This window comes from Aquarana catesbeiana, linkage group LG05 (genome assembly GCF_042186555.1).
Source record: "Aquarana catesbeiana isolate 2022-GZ linkage group LG05, ASM4218655v1, whole genome shotgun sequence".
Lineage (NCBI taxonomy): Eukaryota > Metazoa > Chordata > Amphibia > Anura > Ranidae > Aquarana > Aquarana catesbeiana.
The window spans coordinates 205,773,313-205,798,882 of record NC_133328.1 but is presented as its reverse complement, the minus strand read 5'-3'; the positions used below and the strand labels follow the sequence as shown (position 1 = coordinate 205,798,882).

Sequence of the window (25,570 nt, the reverse complement as noted above, 5' to 3'; positions counted from 1 at the left end):
TAGTTTTAATGAAACCTAATTCATGGCATTAAAACCTAATCTATCGCACTCAAAAACGAGTTTACTTTACTCTCATTTCTGATCTATCACATCTGAAAATCTAGTACTAAATATACAAATTACCTATAACCGCAACCTAACCGTTAACCCTAACCTAATATTTAATCTAACCCCAAAAAACACCAATTAACCTAAATGCAAGCTCAGCCTAACCTCAAGCTGACCCCTGAGCTGCGTAACAAAGCTGTGTAAATCTCAGAATTAGATGGACAAATACAAATACAGAACCCCTCTCCCCATATGAAGTATGAGTATTTTGTGGTTTGTCAGGACTTTGGATTTAAAAGAAAATGTGTTAGGAAAGCGACATGGAAGATACCTTTACTAACCCCTTTAGAAACATGCTAGTTGCCTGGCTAGCAGCCACTCAGTTAACAATTTCAGCCTAATTCCTAACCTCAAATCTGAAGCAATCCTTTACCATTATGACATTTTATTTAAGTCTATATCATATGAACAATGAATTGTGACAAAATTAAGAAAAAAAATTACTGATAATTCACAGGCAAATGCTTAAACATGCCCAAATGTATTTCCTGCCTACATTATAATTTAGTTGACCAAACAATCTGTTTCAAAGCAATTGTGGAAGGTGCTGTGGAACCCATTTAGTTACTCTGGCAATCTGTGTCATTACAAGCACCCTGGTCAAAGATGGATATCTCACCAGGAAAGAAAGACTGAAAGGAAATGACTAGTTGCAGCATCAGGACTTGCCATAACACTTGGAAAAACTTAACTCTTTATCCCAATCTTTTTTTCTGCTCTATAGCAGCAACAGGTGGGAAAATCTCACTATGAAACAAGGAGCACTTCCCTCATTCAGAAATGGCCCAGTAATCACACAGTGCTCAAAATCAGGATCATCACTTGTAATTAAAGTGGTTCTAAAGGCTCAAGGTTTTCTACCTTAATGCATTCTATGTATGAAGGTAAAAAACCTCTGGACAGCCCAGCTCCCCCTAATTCCTGATCTTATTCCAGCGATATGCACGAGAGCCTCAGCTCTCGTGCACATCGGGGACTCTCCTCATTGGTTGCGACAGCTCCCACTGCTGCCACTCACAGCCAGTGAGCCAATGAGGAGAGAGAAGGGGCAGGGCCGAGCCAATGAGGAGAGAGAAGGGGCAGGGCCGAGCCACGGCTATGTTTGAATGGAAATGCAGAGCCACAGCTTAGGAACAAGCCTGCTTGGTTGCCCCATTGCAAGCTGCTTGCTCTGGGGGCACTCGGCAGAAGGGAGGGGCCAAGAGCACCAGTGAGGGAACTGAGAAGGAGGAGGATCGGGACTGCATAGAGCAGGTGAGTATGACATGTTTGTTATTGAAAAAAAAAAAAAAAAAAAGAAAGCCTTTAATATCACTTTAGGCCATTGGTGGCCCCATTGGGTAAGATAATTTATCTGACTAGTAAAAATCCTGAGCTCAGCATGTACAACCTACACTTTTACAATATGAACTTTAAGTTAGGAGCAGAAAGAGGGGAAGCATCCTTTATTAGACACACAAATTGGCAATTCACATGGAAAAAAGCTTGATTCGCTCATAAATGTGATAACACCACTGTCATCCCAGTTCCAGGATCCCACTGTGTGATGGACTACTGTCACTGTGTCGCAGTGCGAAGCTGGAGCAGCCAACCAGGAAGCAGAAAGCCATAAGCGCTCTGGAACCAACTTCGAGTGCCCTGCCAGCATGAGAGCGGAAGTGATGTCAGTCTGAGTGAGCAGAATGGTGTGTGGTCATAGCTACGCATTGCAGAGCATGCACAGGCCTTTTTCTGACACTTATGTTTACATGTAAAAATCTGTTTTTTGGCTAGAAAATTACTTATAACCCCCAAACATTATATATTTTTTTTAAAGCAGAATCCCTAGGGAATAAGTTGGTGGGTGTTGAAATTTTTGTATGTCACACGGTATTTGCACAGCATTTGCACAGCATTTGCACAGCAGTTTTTGCAATTGTTTTGTAAAAAATACACTTTTTTGAATTTGAATGCACAAAAACACAATATAATCCTTTCATCAGACTTTGATTAGACTTAATTTAACCACTAAAAGGAAGTAAGCTATGGCTAGGAAATGGTTCCACATAAGGCAACACCCTTTCCAAAATTCATCCTTGAATGCTGTTGTTGTTTATATTTGTAACTTTGAAACTATGCTGAAGACTTAGGTTGGCCATAGCTAGGCAGATGTGTATTGCATTATCGTTCTGTCTGATCCCTTTTGTGACCTGTCTGACAGACAAACTGCGCATGCAGTTTTCTAAAGATATGGGAATGATCAGTGACTGCTCTGGTTTTCATCAGGTTGGAAAAACTGGCAACAAGCATGTCTAATGATTGTATTTATTATAAGTCCCTAGGTAACCACAACTGTCACAAGTAATGCTTAAAGTCAGCATGCAAGGATTGGGTAGTGAATAGGCACCCTTGATAAATATTGTCAAACAATGGGTATAAGCAGTTAAAAAAACAGTTACCAGCTCAAATTGATGGACCTTAAAGAATATTTAACAAAGTTTGGGATGTGTAATGCTGTACATTATGTTCTAACAGCTGGATGTACATGGAGTTCCTTTCAAATTGTGCAGTCACATTAGGGTGACATTAACCATATCGCAGAACAGTAAGCCATATGATAAGAAGAGTGGGATCAATGAGATCTCAGTGTGATTTCAAAAGCAATTTATTTTTTAATCAGGCTTCCAAAGTAAGATTTTAAGGGCCTTAAGTGCACAGTGAAGACAGCATCAGATCTTATATCAAGACTGCTTGTTTAGAATGAAAAGCAACAATTAAATACTGTTGCAAACATACAATGCTCTTGTTTACATGGAAGAAGAGTGTGGAATATAATATACAACTGTGGTTCATTCAAACCAGAATGACAATGATATGTGGGAGCTGCTAACTAACAAAGTACAACTGATTCAAAAGCTTTGCTACTGAATTACAGATTATGCCATATGGATTTCAAACAACACAAAATACGAGAACACTATCAAACATGTATATTAGAGGCACTGGATTTATATTCTCAATATCTCATGATTGTAGAAGGTTAGTAAAGTTTTGTGAAGCAGAGCAGTTCTGGCGAGGCCACTCTCAAGAAAACAGGGTACCCCTGACTGGGGGACCCAGAGTTGAAACCCACAAGAAAAACCTCTAATGAGAGTGCCAACCCGTTGGATTCAACAGCCCAAAACATTTTGATGTTATGAATTCATAAGAAGGTGACACAGAACAGCCAATACATTAAACTCTGGACTTGTGGAGAACAAACACCATAGGCTCAATTCACAAGATTTAATGCAAAGAAAATGTTCACATCTCATTGGGCTTAACTGAAAAAATGTTTTTTTACTTTAGTACCCTTTTCCTGGTGAGCTGACTTTTTGAAATAAGTCTCTTGTTATGTATATGTTGTAAAATATTGAACTGGAAAGAGATAGAAGATAAATTACACACCAAGAATCCATTTGTTGTTATAAGTAGTCTTGCAGTGGCTCTTCATCTAGTACAGTGGTCTCCAAACTGCAGCCCCGGGGCCAGATGTAGCCCTTTGTTTGCCTTTATCTGGCCCTTGAGGCATTATTCCTGCCACTGACACCAACAATGGGGCACAATTTCTTCCACCGACAGCAACGATGGGGCATAATTTCTTCCACTGACAACAAAAAATGGACACTATTTCTCCCACTGACACCAACTATTTCTCCCCCCCTAATACCAAAGATTTGGCATTGTTTATTCCCACTGAGCACAGTAGAGCCCCCCTAAAGTCCCTAAAGTCTGAAGGACAGTAAACTGGCCCTTTCTTTAGAAAGTTAGGAGACCCCTGATCTAGAAGAACAAAATGTTAAAATGCATACAACTCCCACTCCCGCACAAAGAGGTTGAACTTATTGAATTGTGTCTTTTTTCAGCCTTATCCACTATGTAACTATAATGCCGCATACATACGGTCGAAATTTCCAACAACAAATGTTCGATGGGAGTTTGTTGTCAGAAATTCCGATCGTGTGTAGGTTCCATCGGACATTTTCCGTCGGAATTTCCGACAGACAAAATTTGAGATCTGGATCTCAAATTTTCCGACAACAAAATCCGTTGTCAGACATTCCGATCGCGTGTGCACAATTCCGACGCACAAAATTCCACAAATGCTCTGAATCAAGCAGAAGAGCCACACTGGCTATTGAACTTCATTTTTCTTGCCTCGTCGTACGTGTTGTACGTCACCGTGTTCTTGACGTTCGGAATTTCCGAGAACATTTGTGTGACCGTGTGTATGCAAGACAAGTTTGAGCCAACATCCGTCGGAAAAAAAAAACATGGATTTTGTTGTTGGAATGTGCGATCATGTGTACGCGGCATTACTCATTGCTTGACGTGTAACAGATGACAATATGATCCATCAGCGGTTTCCCCCATTTAGTTATTTTCTTTAACAAAAAGTTGGGCTTGCACTGACTGATCATCAACATAGCGGAAATATGTAAATACTGGGAGAGTATGGTGGGTGATCAGTTACAGTCAGTCTTAACATGATAAGCTGCATCTTATAATGACCCATTTATACTATTTGTTTATAGGAGGTTCAAGAGGGGATTGGATACATTTACAGATATAGCAGAAGATCCCATTAAAGCACTAGTAAACCCAAAGTAAATTTTAGCTGATACACACAAGCTACGAATATGTGTAAATATCCAAAACTTCAGTGTAATTTAGATGTACCGCTGTATTTATCTTTACTGTGTAATGTGCTGTTTACAGCCATTTTGGTTAATGGAGGCTTGCCAGTTGGTAGTATTTTTCTATGGTGTTACTTGACAGGAAGTTGGCACTTGGCAGGGTATAGAAAAATACCTACCTATATCATCTAGGACTTATCTTAAATAAATTGTATCTTTAAAGTCCCTGAACCCTTTAACTCGTATACATTTGAATGTAATTACACATTTACTGTATATAATTTAACTTGCAACATGAATATGCATGCCTTTTATGAATAAAATGTGATTCCTTTTGTACCGTTCAAGGTTATACTAGGTATTTTTATACTGCTCCGTGGGGCTCTAAATTATGTCACACACTTAGATGTGTTTTACTAGCTAGGAGCCTCAAAGAGTAAAATACAAAGAAAGCAACATCAACACACATGCAATACCCTAGAGATCTGAGAGGGCTCTCATCAAAAACTGAAGGATGCTTCAAAACAACGAGAAAAGCCACAAAGTAATAATCTACTTACTCATCTGAACAGAACTCCCATCATGCAAACCGCTGCTCACCTGCTATCTCACTTTTGGATAGCTATAATTAAGCCATCATTAGGTGCCATTACACAAAAATACAGTTGAATATTATTCATAATTGCTTCCAGGAGAATGCACTTCTAAGGCACAGTAGCATTTGTTCAACGTGCATCACGTATCCCACTAGCCAGATTTCAGTTAACACTAAGAAGACACGAAAGGCTTGTTGTGGACTGAGCTGCCTGTCATCAGGGGTTAACAAATCCAGCAGAGGGAAAGGAGGAAGATAAAGGAACATCAGCCTGAAATGATCCAATAACAATGCACTGACTCTGCTTTACTGACAAGACAAAGAAGTGTCTGCTTTGCATAGCTGCTTCCAGTGTAACGAAGCACCGGAGGTATAAGCAAGGTAACTCTAAATACAATGTGACATGCCCACTGATGAGGCTTTATTTTTCTTAGTTACTTGACTCACATTATATGCAAATGCAGCTTACAGAATCAAAATAGCAACTGACAAGTCTGACATTGAAAAACGCTCTTCGCTTTGAAAAAAGTGCTACTGATATCATATCAATGTAAAACATTGCTTATACTTAGTAATTAATGGTTTCTGCAGCATTTGAATGAGATTTCATTGACTGCAGGGTTTATTTAGGAAGGTAGCGTAAGTGAAATAACCCAGAGTAATGAATCAAATGTCACCTTTTAGCAAGTCAGAATAAAGGATAAATGCCTATTGGTTGCTCTATAATACTGCTGTTTCGAAATTGTCTTGCGTGTAGCACTGGATTTTGATATACACAGATAATCATGTAAAAATACAGAACTCAAAAGTCACACAAGCATAACTCAGAAGTCATATAAAAGTTACCCTGAACCTTTTCATTCACAAATTGTAAAGTCGTAGCTTGGAAAAAATATATGTTGCTATTACAGAACAAACTGATATAAAAGTCACACAAATTACTATGTAATAGGAATGTACAATCTTAGTTTATACAAACAAAAGCGAAACAATACATTTTGCTTCAATCATGGTTTTTGGAAATAGAAATATCTGTTTACCTAGCAGTCAGTTGTGTTCTACTTACACATGTCCCACTGATCCATTGTGCTGTGCTACAGGATTCGTCCTTCTAATAATAATTTATTCCCATCAGAAGTGCCGCAACCTCGATAAAAACCACTTTGATGAAAACGGTGTAAAGGAAGTTTGTATCATAGGAGGCTTCCACTTTATGTATACCTATGCCCACTGTACAGTTCCAGTACAAAAAAGATAAGCGTGTAGCTGTGCTTATGTTTGTGCTGCTAGACCAGCTGTGATCTGATAGGCAGAGGCACGCTTACATGGGCCAATCACAGCCAACTTCCATTCCAGGGAAATTCCTGCCTATTTGTTTAGAATCCTCAGAGACGTTTTCCTCCGTATAATAAAAAAACACAGTTCTCTTCCAGGTTCATACTGAACTAAAATTACATTTTGTGTCTTTGCCGTCCTGCTCTTCCTCCCACCCTGGATGACATACATCAGCTTAGAAAGAGAGAGTTCAAATTCATTCCCAGCTTTCACCTTGTTGGGGAGAGGGGAAGAAAAGGGAGCGTCTGGGCTCAATAATTACTTATTCTGTCACCATGGAAACAGACAGGATGTAGTGAGCTAGATTTGTATAGAACATCTGCAACTACAATCTCATCTTTCCCCTCCCTCATTACTTAAATTTGATGTGGCAACTCGCTTTTTTTTTCCAACGTCTAGCAGCCTCTGAATCAAGCAGAACACTTCTGACACAACCTGGGTGTCCCAATACTGAAAGCCACCTACTGTGCTATAGGAATAGTCACATATCAATGCAAAGTGGTCACATAACCCAAAATATTAAAATAAAAAATATCACTCAATTCATAATCATTATAATACAATTGTATGAAAATATTTTCTTGGAACAGGTTTATGTAAAATTGAAAATGAAAAAAGTGAAAACTGAAAAAAAAAAAATTTGCAAATTAATAACCAAAGTTAACATTTTCAATATACTGTACTGTGCCTACACAATCCTTATCTACTGTTATCATCTAGCATCAACAGCACCAATCATGTTTTTCTTTCATTGCAAAAAAAAAAAAAAAAAAAAAAAAAAAAAAAAAGGTGCTTCGTTCTCAATATACATTTGTTTTTAATGTTTTTTTTTTTTTCATTTTATTTTTACTATGGTTATAATCCAATCTTCTGCAGTGTCTTCCCTTTTACAATATTGAATTACCCATTTATCTATACAGAACAAAAATGACAAAAAGAAAAAAACATCAACAAAACACTAGAACAATGAATAGCATGCCCTGCTTTTAGTTTTAAATACTGGAAAAAATCCACAGGAATGCAACATGCTGAAAACAAAATGAACAGCAGAGCAAGGAAAAAATAAAAGCCCTAACACATAACCCTTTGTGCCTAGTAGTGATTCCGAAAATAGCATTTTTTCCATGTCAATTGTTTAGTATTATTCTACCCTAGATTATTTTGCATGTTATAGTAGCCACATCTATTTCAAAGAATTTTGCTTACATTAGGGTGGGTGGAAAATACTACTTGGTAGCCTCAACCATTAACAGTCCACATTGTTCCCTTCTTCCCATCATCACCTCAACATCCATTTGTACAATCTCCATCAACCTGCCAGTCCTTCAAGCAGTATTAAACCCAAAACCAAAAATGCATCAAAATTGTAGCTTACCAATCATCAAATCATCAGATGTGGTGGCTGCATTTGTTTTCTTTTATTTGGCTTTACCCCCTGTTTTCACCTCCTGTATTAGTGAGAAACTACTCTGGATGAATGAACACAGGATCACAACAGACAGCAGTTTTTTCCTAATCTGGCTGGGGGGTGGGGGGGTGGAGGTAGTGTTAAATGTATTACCAGATTTAGATGCACCAACGAATTGAAGCTCACACTTTATAATCACCTACAGCAAACTTTTTTTTCTCCTTTTGAAATACTGTAAAGGTTTTATAAAACATCATTTAAAAACAACTCTGCCAGTGTAAAGTGTTTTTTTCTCATCCATGTAATTTGATAAATTCTGCTGGACAGCTTGAGCTTGTGAAAAAGAACAGATTTACTGGCTGGATCACTGGATGAAAATACAAGAAAGAAAGCCAAAAAAGGAAACTAATATAGTCATCACATTTAAGTATTGGTAAGCTTCAATATAATATAAGCTTGTTTTTGGGTTTTATACTGCTTTAACTCTATTTCCAAAGAGGTACCCATTAAAACATTAACAAGATTACACGAAACAAAGGCTGTCTGCATACATGATAATATTCGCAAGATTGGATTAAGATCTCATTGTCCATGGCTACCTTCAAACCCTACAAAATCAAGAGAAATTCTGAGAAATATTGTACAGTTGTACTGGACAATTGTGGCCAACAACTATTCTTTTTCACTAAGGTAAGTTAGTGCGGACGGTGTCTTAGGTGTACTTTGCTCTTTTCTCCACAGGGATAAACATTTATATTTAGGCAAGCCAGTCATTACATGTTTATTCACAAGTTGGTGACTTTCTCACTAGACTTACATTATGCCATTGTGTTCATTATATAATGTCTATGAACATCTTAAAATAAACTCGTGAGAACAGAAAGGTGGGAGCTGCTATTGATGCATTAAAGAGAGCCTGTCATTAATTTAGACAACTGCAGGTATAAAAAACCGAAAAAAAAAAAAAAAAAACAAGTACCGTATTTATCGGCGTATAACAGGCACTTTTTCCCCCTTAAAATCAGGGGAAAATCGTGGGTGCGTGTTATACGCCGATCCCCGCTAATTGTGAACTATCGGCGGCGACATTCACATAGCGAGTAGTTTTAAATATGGCGCCGCGGAGTTCGGAGGGACTCGGCGGCTGAACGAGCGCCACCGAAATCACAGTGAGCCGAGATACACATAGTCGAGTGTATTCGGCTTCTTTCCGGCGCCACTCACAGTCACGCCCAGTCCCGCCATTGGACCTGTGTTATGTCCATCATAGGGCGGGACTGGGCGGGACTGTGAGCGGTGCCGGAAAGAGCCGAATACACTCGGCTATGTGTATCTCGGCTCACTGTGATTTCGGCGGCGCTCGTTCAGCTCCGCCGAGTCTCTCCGAACTCCGCAGCGCCATATTTAAAACTAAATGCAGCTATGTGTATGTTGGCGGCGATCATGGACACAGGGGGCAAGCATGGACACTGGGGGCAAGCATGGACACTGGGGGCAAGGCTGCACTGACCACTGGGGCAAAGCTGCACTGACAAGGCTGCACTGGGGCAAAACTGCACTGGGGCAAAGCTGACACTGAAAAGGCTGCAATGACACTAACAAGGCTGCAGATGAACACTGATGAGGCTGCATTGATGGGCATTTTAATGTAAGTTTTTTTTCCTTAAACTTCCCTCCTAAATGTTTTTTTCCTTAAAATTCTCTCCTAAACTTGGGGTGCGTGTTATACGCCGATAAATACGGTATTTTAAATCCTTACTTAGTGCCTCTTTCCTAACTAAAACAATATTTTACTGACTTGCAATGTGCTTTTGAACTTGAATTTGACTAATCCAAGATGAGTTGATTCCTCAGCTCAACTCACTCCCTTCTTGCATGTCATAGCTCCAGCCTCTTCTAGGAGTGTCCAATTACTCTATGTACTGGCCAAGCTCTTCCACCCCTCCTCTCACATCCCTACACAGCCTTTATGCAGCAACTGGAGGAGCAAAGGGAAATACTATACACCAGGGATCTCCAAACTTTCTAAACAAAGGGCCAGTTTATTATCTTGTACATATACCCTCATGAGAAGATTGTCGTTGACATTAATGACCTGGTTTTAACATTACAGGCATCAAGGCTGTCATACTGGCTCTAGTTTTACTGCTTAGTGAGCCATTTGACCTGGAACGAATGGTGCCAACGAAGTCTAAAATCCAGTCCCACATGCTTATTCTGGGCCACAAAATCACTAGGTAGTGGTGAACTAATAAGGAAGACAGACTTGCAGCTTTAAAACAAATCAACAATGGCAGCACCTATAGAACCATCACAGATTCCTGAAATTTGGAAAATTTAAATTTGGAGAAAAGAGCAAATGGAGAGACTAATAATAGTAGAGGGCATAGGAGGAGATAGACAAAGAACATTGTAGATTATGATGGGCTGGGTAACTTCTTCTAGAAGTCAGAAATATACTGAGGACTCAAATCACATGGAATAACTACTGACCAAATATTGCTCTATAAACATATGCTATTAATCTCACCAAATGAGCATGTTTTTGCATTCTACAGACACCCCCAGGTAGGATCTGGTATGGAAGAGATGCGGTAGTCCCATTAGACTAGCCAGACTATGGAAATACCATTAACAGTGCTTTCCCTATAATGTTACAAGTGTCATGATGTAGTGTCTGATCCCAACATGTTTCGCTGATACTGGCTTCTTCACTGGATTAGCGGACCACTACTAGTCAACAAACTATAACAAGAACAAAACATACATACAAGATAGTCAATTAGTGATAAGGTACCAATATGTAAATACACACTATATGCTAAATTTATTGTCATTTGTCATTCACTCTGTCCATTCCAACTCAAGCTTACCCAATAAGCCAACAATGAATGACAATTTACCATCCGCACCAAAGGGGGAAGGAGGCAACAGGAGACACATATAGACCAAGCTAAGATGGAAAATAATCAGAGAATAAATTTAAAAAAAATATTAGCCTGATCTATATGTGTCTCATGTGGCCACACAGCGCCTCCTTCCCCATTTGGTGCAGATGGTAAATTGGTGTGCATTGGTGGCGTATGGGTAAGCTTGGGTTAGAATGGACAGAGTGAATGACAAATGACAATAAATTTAGCATATAGTATGTAATTACATATTGGTACTTTATCACTAATTGACCATGTTGTTTGTATGTATGTTTTTGTTCTTGTTATAGTTTGTTGATTAGTAGTGATCTGCTAATTCCCTGAAGAAGCCAGTATCAACTAAACATGTTGGGATCAGACACTACATCCTGATCACCTATGTGACACTTCTCTATGACAACAGAACCAGTATAATGGTTTATTGACTTGATTTTAAACAGTTATTGAATACAATTTTGTAAGTTTTATATTTAACTTGTCTCTTTACTGTTTTTACTGTTTTAGGTACCGTTATAATCCAACCAAATACCTTTGTCCTCCATATAATCTTTTTAAATATGTTACATGTTTTGTTATATTCATTGTAACTCTGAAATGATAAAGTGTTTCTTAATTGTTATATTTTTAAATGCCCTTATTTAAACTTTATGATTTGATGTAAGCTGTATAGGTTTTGCTTTTAGGTTTTAAAATGTATTGCCCCTAGCAATTGCATTATCTGATGCCAACATTCTTTCCAGTTAAAATTGTTAATACAATATTCACCACCTTTTTTATTTCCTCTTGTTTACAGATTTTAAAGAAATAATTGGACCTAATGTTTAAAGCAGAACTTCAGCCAAGACCTTTTCAGTTTGGTTAGTGTGAGGAAGGATTGGAACGTCCTCCTAGTTTTTATTGTTGTGTGGCCCCTAAGAGGGCAATTCTTGTCTCTTCAGTTCAGAAGGGAATGCTAATTTATTGGGACCACTTGGAAGTAAAAACTTAGAGGTTCTTGCCTAGCGCAATTGTACTGGAGAAAAGGTCTTGGCTAGAGTTCTAAATCAGTTGCCCAGCTTTCCTTGCCACTAAACAGCCGCCTTTGGAAAGCTAATATTTTTCACCTGGGGCTAAGATACACCAGTATATCTACTAAGAAATTTTTTTCAGGCGGCAAGTTGAACAATTTTACGTGGTGGGAGCTACTTGTTGGCACTATTAAAAAACAGCAGATCAATTGGGTTTGGAGTAGGGAAAACCCTGTTGATTAACAAAGGCACTTGGTCAGGTTTGAAACTTTCATCATGAAAATGGAACCCCCACAATGTCAGCAATGATAACAAAATAGAAATACATCAACACTTTCCATAAAACTCATAAATGACCAACCCTGACATTTTTGGCATCTGCCTATTCATATTCCACTTGAACTTGAGTGGATAAGATAGGGAAGTCAATTTTCAGGTGATTTAGTTAATGCATGCAGGGTATACCAATCATTAAGGATACTTCGGTACACAAGAAGGGTAGCCTCCCCAGCGGTTTTCCCGAGTGTGGCTCGGGGTTAAAATTCAGGACCATTAGCGGTAACCCCGAGCCACACTCGGGATTACATCGCAGGATCCTGGTGTGGCTTTACTTACCTTGTCCCCGGGATCCTGCGATGTCCCCCCGCTGTGTCCGTGGGCTCTGTCTCCTCCGAAGCCTCTCCGTGCCAGGCTCCGTTCCCTGCGAGCGTCGCGATGCACTGGGGCGGAGCCTGGCGGCAAATTCAAAAAATTGTAAAAATCATAACACATACAGTACTGTAATCTTACAGATTACAGTACTGTATGAAATGATTTCACATCCCTTTTGTCCCCAGTGCTTTGGCCCATGCCCTGCATGCAGTTTTATATTATTTATACTGTTCTTTCTGCCTGGAAACTGGAGATTGTCCATAGCAACCAAAAAGTGTCCCTTTACGTCAAAAGTGGCTTTAGACCAGCTAGAAAACAGCGATAGTAAATTAGAACACTTTCAGAATTGGACGATAGTGAATCGTGGGGAAATTTATTTTATTATTATTATTATTTTTTTTTTTTAATTATTTATTTTTATTTATTATATTATAATTTATGTTTTTGTGTTTCAAACTTTGTCATACCCGGGATATCTACTAGTCTCTTGTTTGGACAGATTTAAGTGTGTTATTGTTAAGAATTAAAGACCTACAATATAAAACGCCAAATTTCCATGCAAAATAATTGTACCGCTTTCAGCACCTAAAATCCGAAATAATCATACCGCCAGGGCCATCATGCATTTTGAGTGCCAGATCTTTTTTTTAGATCTACAGTAAGTACTACAATGCTAAATCTGAATTTCAAGGATACAAAAACACTTAGCACATTTGTTGACATGTTATCAACTATTTGATAATGTGTGAGATGTTTAACACCTCTCTGAAGATAGTTTCAAAGGCATTAACAGCAAAGCCATATACTATAAATCAGTCATAATGTGCACCAGCTCTTATAGCACAAAAGTACAAGTATTCTCACTCATTTCTAAGGGCACAGTGTGCACAATACTTCTCATAAACTGAATCATTTCATACTGCTGTAGGGACAAAACCATAGCAGTGCATTGTGAAGAAAAAGAAAGTGGCTTATGAAAGATTTTTTAATTCAGGAAGGTTAACCATCCTACAGGTTTCACATACTGTAGATTGGTTTTTATGATTTTAGCTCTGAAAAGAAGAAGTACAAAAAAGTGCAGAGGATAAATTAAAATTGAAAATGTGTACTGCATGCAATGAATTTGTTGGGTAGGGGCAATTTACTAAGCAGATAGCTCATGCTATTCATTCAGCAGGTTAAAAAAGGTAAGTAAAAGCATTGCAAAAAATTAAAACTTTTTAAACCACTGTCATTTGAAATGTAATTATAATGTCATTCATCATGGAAGTTACCTTTCAGCATTCATGTGGGAACCATTTAATTGTATGGGGGTTTCTGGCCACCTCTCATGGCATGATGACAGAATGGGCTCCTAGCAATACCTAGGGTTCATGAGAACTGTCTGAGTTGCAATCAAGCCACAGGTATGATTCCACTGCTAACAGTGATTTCAAATTTAATTAAACCTAGATCATGAAAAACTATCATTACATGTTATATAACAGTGTTCATACTCACAAAGCCACTAAAGCATTTGTTTTGTGTACAGTGAAATATACCTGGTTGATCCTGCCTTCAGCTGTCCCTTTCCTTTCCCCACTGCTGCCAAAAATTTTGTAGAACAGCTAGTGTCCTCTTTTATGCTCTTTATTTGCTCCTTTTTTCTATTTGTGCAGCCCATGTGACTATAAAGTCATACATGAGGGAGTATACACAGTGGTAAATCACACTCCCCTCCATCCTCCTCTTCCATGTCCTTCCATTGCTAAACACTATGGGGGAGGAATATAGTATGCTGATTTATTACATTCGCTAGGAAACTCCCAAAAAAGCTTAGTTTTAATATGAATCAGCAATAAATATATCTAATGTAATTGCTAATACCTGTACAGTAAAAAAGAGCCTTGGATGCAGATGCCAGCTGAACAAAATGAAAGCAAGTGTCAATCATCTCGGACTCCGCCTACACCATATTAATGCACAAAAAATACACATTTGATGTTCAAAAAAAAGATTTGTAGGAAGCTGTAAAACAGTTATTTAGAGTGTTACTAAACCCACAACAGTAAAATCAGTCTGTATATATGCAGTAAAGCATGCGTGTTATACTCACCGTGGTTAATCCTCTGCATTGTGTAAAAAGGTTGCTTGATCCTGTATACACAGATCATTCTCTTCTTCCACTGTCTTCAGAACATGAGCCAACCATAAGACAGAGCCTTTGGAGTCAGGCTGCACATTCTCAGTTTGGTGTGTATTGCTAGAGAGTTTTTTTTTTTTTTTCTTGGGCGAGTACATGTGATCAGCACAGGGCCAATCAGCACTGTCCCGACAAAGGGTCAGGGGTCCTGCATCCTTATAGGACAGTCAGTGCAGTATGAAAACTCCTCCTACAAGTTGTACCAGTAACTGATATAAGTCACAGGACTGCTTTATACTGCTGATGAGAAAAGGTATTTAGCTGTTTATATTAACTAAAATAATTGCATTTCCATGTTTTGTGTACTATGGGAGACCAGATATTGTGACTGTAGGGTCCTGGGTTTAGTAACACTTTAATATTTGTAATATATGTTGAATACTGAAACAGTTTTTTTAGTCATGTGATTGGCAGAGCACCAATCAGGGCTGGCCAGACACCGACTTACCCTATAGAGAGCATACATCAGCAGAGTAATATAACCCCCCCCCCAAAGATATTTCCCTGCAGATGCCAAAGAACAAGGTCGAACATGTCACCACACAAGCGCTGCAGGAAAAAGGAACGTAGAGGAAAAAAGAAAAAACAAAATACAGTGCCATGACATATATGATTTATGTGAATGAATTATGGAAATGAATACTTCTCTGTTTAGTACCACTTTAAGTATGTATACCTTATCCATGTCCCTTATAATTTATGCTGACTTTGAATGGTTCAAATCTCTAGCTGATATAATGGAAATAAGAACTTTTTTTTTCATCATAAACTATGAACTAAAATGACAATTTCTAAAAAAAGAAAACATGTAAAATCCATTAAACAAATGTTCCATCACAAACAGAGGTAAATACCTCAGTTAATAAACCTATTGTTTCACTGTGCACACAGCTGATGCTAAAAAACAAAAATAAATTGTGAAATCTGTCAATAAAAAAAAAAAAAAAAAGGAATTAGTATGAATAAATCTTGCCTCATGACTGCTTGCTAAAACAATTAAACATCTTGGCTACAGTAACAGCTGTTTTAATCTCAGTGCTCCTAATTGCTGTACTGTAATAATGTTTTTGGGTTACAATGTTCCGTGCTGTTATTATTTATGTCCTTCTTTCCATTCGCCTTATGCTTCATTTCATCTACCGCTGTGGACTCGTGCAAGCATAGCCTTCAATTTGTACGTGGCTTTACGTGGCTTGCATTACATGTACAGTATCTCACAAAAGTGAGTACACCCCTCACATTTTTGTAAATATTTTATTATATATTTTCATGTGACAACACTGAAGAAATTACACTTTGCTACAATGTAAAGTAGTGAGTGTACAGCTTGTATAGCAGTGTAAATTTGCTGTCCCCTCAAAATAACTCAACACACGCGGCTTTAGATGTTGTGGATGCAGTTTGTGGAGGCATGGCTGATTGATTCCTCATGCCCATGTATTACTACATGGACATTATGTCCCTATTTGCCAAAGGGACAAGACTACTTCCTGTTCCTTGTCACACAGGGTCCAATGCATGCATTGGCATCCTTTCTGTGTCCCATGGCAAATGTGGGCGTGCTCTCTGTGTGTCTGTGAATGCTCTACATGTTTGTGTCAGTGTCAGATCTAATAACTTTTAGCTCTCACCTACAAAGCACTATATTGAGAGATCCTGGGATCGTGGGATATGTAGCTTCTTTACAGGAAATGCCAGTTACACACTACAGACAGAGGTCATGCATTGACCTGTGCATTGTCATGCTGAATACCTCCTGTTTCTACACAAACTGAAACTGTTGACACAGGAATATGACGATTTACGCTACTATAGGCAACAGAGTAATGCCCCGTACACACGGTCGGATTTTCCGACGGAAAATGTGTGATAGGACCTTGTTGTCCGAAATTCCGACCGTGTGTAGGCTCCATCACACATTTTCTATCGGATTTTCCGACACACAAAGTTTGAGAGCAGGATATAAAATTTTCTGACAACAAAATCCGTTGTCGGAAATTCCGATCGTGTGTACACAAATCCGACGGACAAAGTGCCATGCATGCTCAGAATAAATAAAGAGATGAAAGCTATTGGCCACTGCCCCGTTTATAGTCCCGACGTACGTGTTTTACGTCACCGCGTTTAGAACGATCGGATTTTCCGACAACTTTGTGTGACCGTGTGTATGCAAGACAAGTTTCAGCCAACATCCGTCGGAAAAAATCCTAGGATTTTGTTGTCAGAATGTCTGAACAAAGTCCGACCGTGTGTACGGGGCATAACAAATGGCACCATGAAACTACATAATCAATGCACATTCTATGGAGGGGAAAACCACAATATCAGGTAGAAAAGTGTCTACAATGCCTTTAGGATAAATGTAAAAGAAACAAGAGAAATGTGATCTTATCAAGATGAGTTTCATAAACCTTTCTTCTGTATATAAGTTTTAATTATATATGCACATGGGGTCAGCTTTGTTTGCACATTATAATCTAAGGTTCTGCTGTATAGTGCTACACAATGGCGGTAGTTTACTTTTCCTTCTCACAGTGCAAGTCTATAAGCCTGCGGACTGATTGAAAACAATACCCTGCCTGTGTGGCTGGTATGTTACCACAACAGTTAGGCCTGGTTCACACCTATGCAGGTTGCAGTTTGCATATTCCAGGTGCATTTTGCAATACATGTTTTTGATCCATTGAAGTCTATGGAACCAAAAACACAACCTGCTGGTCCCTGGCCCTTTCCATAAAATGCACAGATGTGTACTACATCCATAGGAATCCATGTTAAATGGACTGTAGTGTGTTTCTGCAAAACTGAAAATGCACTAAAAATTACATAGTTGTGAACCAGGCCTTAAGAAAGAGGGAAAGAATATTATACTCTGACCTCAGGTGTGGCTCATATTATTAAGCCCAAGCAGGGGTATGGGAGAAGGATGGGTTGAATATCCTGGTCTTTTGTCCAGTAAAGTTTTGTAAGTGAAACTGGAAGGGGTGTGTAGCTCTATGTCTTTATATACATGCAGCAACGATCTCTACTTGCAGGAAAAAAAGTAAGAAAATATGAAAAATAAACAAAGCAAACAACATGCACATACATTCCCTTCCATACAGCGACAAGTATGGAAGAATAAGCTTTTAAAACTGTAAAAGATGTATTTAAAATTAAAGTTCCAAAAAATAAACTATGCTTTCTCTCTAAAGTGACCATGTCACTAAAATAAAAAATAAAAATAGCGTAGGCACTCTAATGCAGGAGGTGTGTTTCTGGGCAGATCAACTGGTGAAAATAGAGGGGAACAAGCCTAAAATAGAAAATGAAGGCAGCCACCACATTTAATGACAGGGAATCTGCATTATATTACATTTTTTAGTTTAATACCGCTTTAAGGGCCCTTTTTACGTCTTCCTGTAAATTTTACAATGTTGCGCTGAGGCAGCCTTTTTACTTTGAGTAGCCCCCTATTGACAATTAAGTCACAGAAAAAACATACATGCACTATTTACGACCAACAAAGTTCAACACAATGCACAGAAGGTGCGTTTTATTAAATATACTGTAAGCATTGGGGTACCATACAGAATTATTTACAACACCCTGTAATGCATATATACCGCATGCTGTGGTGCATTTAAGGGTATGCTAGACATGAAAAATCTGAGAGCCCTGCAGGTTGTAGGAAGATGGATGCATATGCTTTCCCTACCCAACTCCCTTGCCCTTGACCTCAACAATTGCCCTTCTATTCCCCTTGGATGCCTTTACCTTCTTCTTCCCTTTTTTTTCGCAATGCTGACTATATTATCGACACTGTCCCTTCGTAGTTGTTTCTGAGTCATTTTTTAGCGTTTCTGACAGGATACGATTATGTTTCTGAATTGGTTAAGTATTGATGCACATACACGTTTGATGTTCTTTACATTGATAACCTTTTGCCTCTGGAATTGTTGGTCATATTGGTTTACTCCTTTTTGTGCATATAGCATATAGCCTCAGATTCAGGTCTATGTATATTGCCAATGTGAGACTGTTGCTTTGTTTTTCTTTGTCTTATACTTACAAAAAAGCATTAATGAAACAGAAAAAAAAATCCATGTATTCACATAATTTACAGTCAAAAACACAATACAAATCAAACAAATACAATAACCTCACTGCTAAAACTCTGAATACAATAATAATGTATAATATAAAATGCTGAGAAACAGAATGGATAAGGGTAATAACTTTTGTTTTAAAGTGCGGAGAAACAGAAGAGATAAGTACAAGATAAGAAACTTACAAGCACACAAATCAAAAATACTACTAGCTTTGTGAATAATAAACGTAAGGACATCACAAGGGACTGTCACTGCATATCAGGCACAGCTGGTAACTATTCAAATATGTATATTAAATGCAGATAGATTAAATAAATGTGCATTGATTACATGCATACATATGCATGTGGTATTAAAAAAATAACATCAATGTCATACACTAAAATTAGATACAGTATGTCTAATAATTGAATGCAACATTTTGAATATAACCTCATATACATTCTACAAAGGATTGCAGTTATTTTGTGCATTGTTAAAGGACTGAATTACTTTCTGTGCCTGCAATTTAGCAATACGTTTTTTGTACTTATACAAAATCCTTTTTTATAAGTCCACTGAGGGACACAGGAATTCTTAAAGAGTTTGGTTTACTGCTGCCTGCAGGAGGTTGGGACACAGACAAAAAACAAACATTAAAGCAGAGCTCCACATTTGGCACCTTTCAGGGGGGAGTGGGAGAGGATACCTGTCAAAACCAGGTACCCGCTCCCACTTAAGGGTAAGATCTCTGCAATCTTTTAGCGGCGATCCACAAAACTTTTGGCCCCTCCTCCTTCCCCCCCGCTGCCTTCTGGGAGACACACAGGTCCCAGAAGACAGTGGGACCATTCAGAAAGTGCAGCGTGACTTGCGCTTGCATAGCAGTGAAGATGCCGGCGCCTGCACCCAGGGCCGATGAACGGATCAGCTTGGGGTGCAGACATCGCGGACCCTGGACAGATATGTGCCCTTATATTAAAAGTAATCAGCTACAGTATTTGTGGCGGCTGAATTTTAATTTATTTTTTCCTCAGGCTGGAACTCTTCTTTAAGCTAGCCCCTGTATAACCTCCACCCAAACCTTTATGCTTCAGTTTTGTGAGAAAGCAGTACAAGAGCCAATAACACTCAGGGACCAGACCTATGTTTATTGATGGACTTCAAGAATAAGATTTTACTTCATAGCCACTATAAAATCCAACAAATCTGGAGATCATACTATAGGAGTATTAGGAAGAATCAACATCAAAATGGAGGCTAGATGAAAAAAAGCAACTAAAATATGAAAATTGCTATGACCAGGAGGAGGGCACAGAGGATTTACCGGGTGCTCCAAACCAAGACAGATTATCGCTGCTAAGAAAAACTGCTACCTGAAGAAACAGCAAAACTGGAGGACCAACCAGCCACCAAAAACAGGTGGCACAAACACATTACCTGAATGGGAGAAAACCAGACCAACCAATGTGGTCAACAAGAAACGTTTTGCTTGGCCAAGATACAGAGAAAGAACAGATCCTGAAGGGAGAATTGAAACATATATATTTTGTTCAATAGAAAAAAAAACAAAAACATATGGAAAGCAAGAACACTCTTAACCTGTTTGGTAGTATTTTTGTTAAGGTGGATGACTGGAGTGTCTACGGTTTACCGAAACCACTTAGAAATCAATTCCTTTTCAAAGTGAAAAAGCCCCTTCGCTTTCCTAGAGGAATTTTTTAAATACCAAATGTATTGGGAAGATATTTGGAAGGTCTTTGCAGCTGCAAGAGCTCTAAAAAGACCTTATGCCAGGAACAGCAGCCTCACTTACAGATGCAGGCCAATTATGGTCAGAAGAAGACTCTGCTGTGGAAGGTGCCAAAGTCAGCTAAGAGCATCTCTGAGAAGATTGCTCTGTAATACATACAGAAAATAAATGATATAACAATTCATGCATTTACTATATAAGTATACATATTACTTAGATCTTTCTCAATTTATAAACCATAGGTACGGGAACCTAGGGACCACCATCACACCAAACCTCCTCCTGGGAAGAGAACGAATTAAAAAAATAAAATACATTAAAAAAAAAAAAAAAAAAAAAAAAATTAAATAGAGATGTGCATTGCATGAATCTATCCATGGGTGCTGTAGCCACCCCCTATTCAGGCGTCTGGCCCCTTTTTGGACACCGGGCGCCTGAATTACATCGGCTCTAATAGACTTCAAAAAAGGTGAACTGCAAGCTCAAACCATTGCGCTCGCAGTCCACCCAGGTGTGTTAGCAAAGCAAATGAATACTTGCTTTGCTAACACAGAACTGCCTCTCAGGCAATCAGGAGGTGCGGATGTAATACTGGTCACCTGATTGGCTGAAGGCAGAGGCGATCCTATTGGCCGCCTAGCAGAACAGGAAGAAGACATGCACGGTGGACACAGGAGCAATCGCCACGCTAACCATTCCACAGCTCACCGCCTGACCCGCCACCATGATGGGGTAAGTGCGGGGCAGACAGTGGGCGTGCCGAGGGGGGCACAGTGGCTGCATATTATTGGCACAGAGGCTCAAATTGATGGGGCACAGTTAGCTGCATTTGCTGGGTATAGTGACTGCACATTATGGGCACCAAGGCTGCAATTGATGGGCACAGTTGGCTGCATTTTATGGGCACAGAGGCTACATATGATGGGCACAGTGGCTGCATATGATGGGCACAGTTGTCTGCATATGATGGGCACAGTTGGCTGCATATGATAGGCAGAGTGGCTGCATATGATGGACAGAGTGGCTGCATTTGCTGGGCACAGTTGGCTGCATATGATGGGCACAGTGGCTGCATGTGATGGGCACAGTGGCTGCATGTGATAGGCACAGTGGCTGCAATTGATGGCACAGTGGCTGCAATTGATGTTTTTGTTTCAGTATTTTTCAGAATGTTTCAGTTTGTTTGCGCCCCCGCAAAAATTTTGAGCACCAGCCACCACTGCTTCCCATTCTGCCCATACAGACAGTAATACATTGGCAATAATAAAAAAAAAGGTTTTGGCTGGAGTTGAACTTTAAGGTAAGGTTTTAAAAGCATAATCTAAAATGAACTGCTATGCAAGAATCTAAAGTGAACTTCTATGGATTGCAGAGATATAAGGCCCATATTACCAGAGTGGGGATACAAGCACCCAGCCAGTACAAATGTATCCACTCGGATGGCAGGAACTCTAATCAATATTTTGCATCTAAAGGTAGTCTTCAGTAACACAAAAGGGTTATTTTCTCCTGCAAACCCCCATAAGTAGCATGTGGACCACTAATTATAGAGTAGGGTTCATTAATTGGATATGAGAAATGAGAAAGTCCCCTGTTAAATAAAATAAAAAATATCAGGTAAATAAAAGTATTATACAATATAGTGACTATCGTCTTTCTTTAAATTTCTATATGTCTAAAATCATGCTGCCTGAAGCACTCACTTTAAATGGAAATAGAGTTTAAATTAACCCCCATAGTGCCACATGAGCCTTGAAATAGCTGAAATGGAATGCTTTGCAGGCTCATTTAGCTTTAGAAGGATTCAATTAGAAATGGTCATGTATTTCTTTTTCTAAATGCCTAAGCAACCTAAATTATATCTTCATTAATCATGTCCTATTGCTTTGCGCAATGTAATCAAAATGACAGCCCCATATCAACATGCGTTGACCCAAAAGTTTAATTTGAGACATTCATTTTGGGCACAGAATACGCTGATTGCTAGATCATAACATTATAATAGAAATGGGAGGTCATAACATTATAATAGAAATGGGTAACAGCAACCTTGTGTCTTCAGAAAGTCTTTATTATGTCCCATTATGGTAACGTTTACAGTACCTGAGCTTTTTCTCTATGCAACCCTCACTATTTTGCATATTTTATATCATATTTCTAATTACCAAATTTATTATTTCCTGAGAATAGCTGGGTGCACATTCTACTGGCTATTTATACAAAACTGTGCAATCGAGCAAAGGAGAGTGGTCATAAACAGTACAAAAGCAAACAATTCTTTAAATTTTGAGCATATGTTGTAGCGATCAAGTCGTTTTAAACTTTGGTGATTGTTATCAAGCAAGGTTTTTTCCAACTTTTTGAAAACTCAGATAAGAATCACTGTGGGTACAAGCTCTAAATAATAATTTATAGATGAGCTTTTATCTCCTCGCCCATTAATACAGGGACCTATTTAAATTTCCACTTCAAATGAATCAGTTGTTGACAGACTTGCATGAAGATAGTGCCCCATTCCCCTCTGTCAGTGTGGACCTTATAACAAGATTCTTTCTGATAAAATTTGTAAACATAATAAGAAGAGGAAGGCTTCTGCTACTCGCTTTCTCTGCCTGGCTCTGACAGATAACACATTTAAAATAGAGCACAGTAGAGGAAGCAGGGATTGGAAGACTTTTACTGCCTTTCGGCTTTGCAGAGATCACACGGAATCTGTGAGTCAGCACTCACAGGGCACATTCCTTCCCTTTGGTTTTATCGCTTGGAATTTTGATACATTGTTTCTGGTACATGATTCTTTTATTTGGAATTAAAGTATGTTACCTTTTACTAAGGTAACATACTTTACTAAGACTTTTACTGCCTACTCTGCTAAGACCCCTATTACATGGGAGTTTCGTTTGTCCATGTTTTATCCATCCGTTGACGGATGAAAACCAGACATCAATGCATCTCTATGGAAAAATGGATGTAAACGGGTGATCATCCATTTACATCCACATCCGTCAACATCAGTTTTTTTAAATGCATTAAAGCCCTATTTTTGTTCCATTTAAAAAACGTAACAGACGAAAAATGGATGTAAACGGACAAACGGTCTGTTTTTGCATTGGTAGTGGATTTAAAAAAACTGATGTAAAAACTGATGAAAAAGTAATGTAAACTGAATCAGTTTTTTCTTTGAAAAAAGTTACTGAACTGATGGAACAAACCTGTGAAAGGACCCTTACAAGTTTTAGAAGCCGGGAAGGTGAGCCGCTGTGTTATGAGGCCCGCATAAAGAGGACCAGAGGACACAGGTGGAACGATAGGGCAAGGTGAAAATGTGGTTAAAATGTTATACATGTGCAAGCTTGTGATGACTTGCCTTCCTTGAAATAGATTTTAGGGAAATGTAACACCTCCAGTTGATATTATTAGCAGTTAATGCTTGTTTTTTACTGTATGAAAAATGGTATCCTTAGGCATCATCTACACAGATGGTGAGAAGCTGAAAGTATGCTGGGCATTAAATTCTGGATGTTTTACAGCCTGGCTTACAAGTAAATGGCTGTATGGTACTATATACTTGTATATACCAATACTTATATACATTGGTGTTTTACCCAAGTGTGCATAGCCAACCTATTTGCGGAATGTGAAGACTTTGATTGATTAAAGTGTTACTAAACCCACAACAGTAAAATCAGTCTGTATATGCAGTAAAGTATGCTTGTTATACTCACTGTGGAACCTAAAGGGTTAATGCTCTGCAATGTGTAAAAAGGCTGTTTGATCCTGTCTCCTCTGATCCTCTCCTCCAGAGCCAGGGGACAGGCTGCACATGCACAGTTTGGTGTGTATTGCTAGAGAGTTGTTTATTTTTTTCATGGTGGGGGGGGGTGGCGGCTGCATGTGATCAGCACAGGGCCAATCAGCGCTATCCAGCTAGAGGGTCAGGGGTCCACAAGCTTTAACCAGACACTCATAGCAGTCACAAGACTGCTCTAACTGCTGATGAGAAAAGGTATGTAGCAGTTTATATTTACTAAAATAATTGCATTTTTTTGTTCTGTGTACTGTGGGAGACCATATATAGTGAATGCAGGGTCCTGGGCTTCGTAACACTTCATTTTCTGATTAGGGATTTCTCATTATTGTATGTCTGCATTTATTTCTAACATGGAATGCAGGACTGTGAACTTCACTTTCCCAGTTATATTATTAGTCCCAGCATTATATACACACACACACACACACTCTCACAAAAGTGAGTACACCCCTCACATTTTTGTAAATATTTTCTTATATATTTTCATGTGAAAACACTGAAGAAATTACACTTTGCTACAATGTAAAGTAGTGAGTTACAGCTTGTATAACAGTGTACATTTGCTGTCCCCTCAAAATAACTCAACACACAGCCATTAATGTCTAAACCACCGGCAACAAAAGTGACAGTAAAAATGTCCAAATTGGGCCCAATTAGCCATTTTCGCTCCATGGTGTCATGTGACTCGTTAGTGTTACAAGGTCTCAGGCGTGAATGGGGAGCAGGTGTGTTAAATTTGGTGTTATCGCTCTCACTCTCTCATACTGGTCACTGGAAGTTCAACATGGCACCTCATGGCAAAGAACTCTCTGAGAATCTGAAAAAAAGAATTGTTGCTCTACATAAAGATGGCCTAGGCTATAAGAAGATTGCCAAGACCCTGAAACTGAGCTGCAGCATGGTGGCCAAGACCAAACAGTGGTTTAATAGGACAGGTTCCACTCAGAACAGGCCTCACCATGGTCGACCAAAGAAGTTAAGTGCACATACTCAGCGTCATATCCAGGTTGTCTTTGGGAAATAGACGTATGAGTGCTGCCAGCATTGCTGCAGAGGTTGAAGGGG

General features: G+C 38.9%; 1 protein-coding gene across 8 annotated transcripts in view; it reads right to left on the bottom strand.

Moving 5' to 3' along the window:
* Nucleotides 1-25,570, bottom strand: part of ELMO1 (engulfment and cell motility 1) — a 546,685-nt gene that overhangs the window by 120,482 nt on the left and 400,633 nt on the right. Inside the window, exon 1 of one of the 8 annotated variants that reach the window (XM_073630508.1) lies at nt 6,399-6,889. The exons of 5 other annotated variants lie outside the window; for them this stretch is intronic. The gene's annotated coding sequence lies outside the window, so the exon portion shown is untranslated. Of the gene's footprint in view, nt 1-5,323; nt 5,349-6,398; nt 6,890-25,570 lie in introns of those variants that run through there. 2 more of the 8 variants (XM_073630507.1, XM_073630509.1) reach the window with 2 other exon arrangements.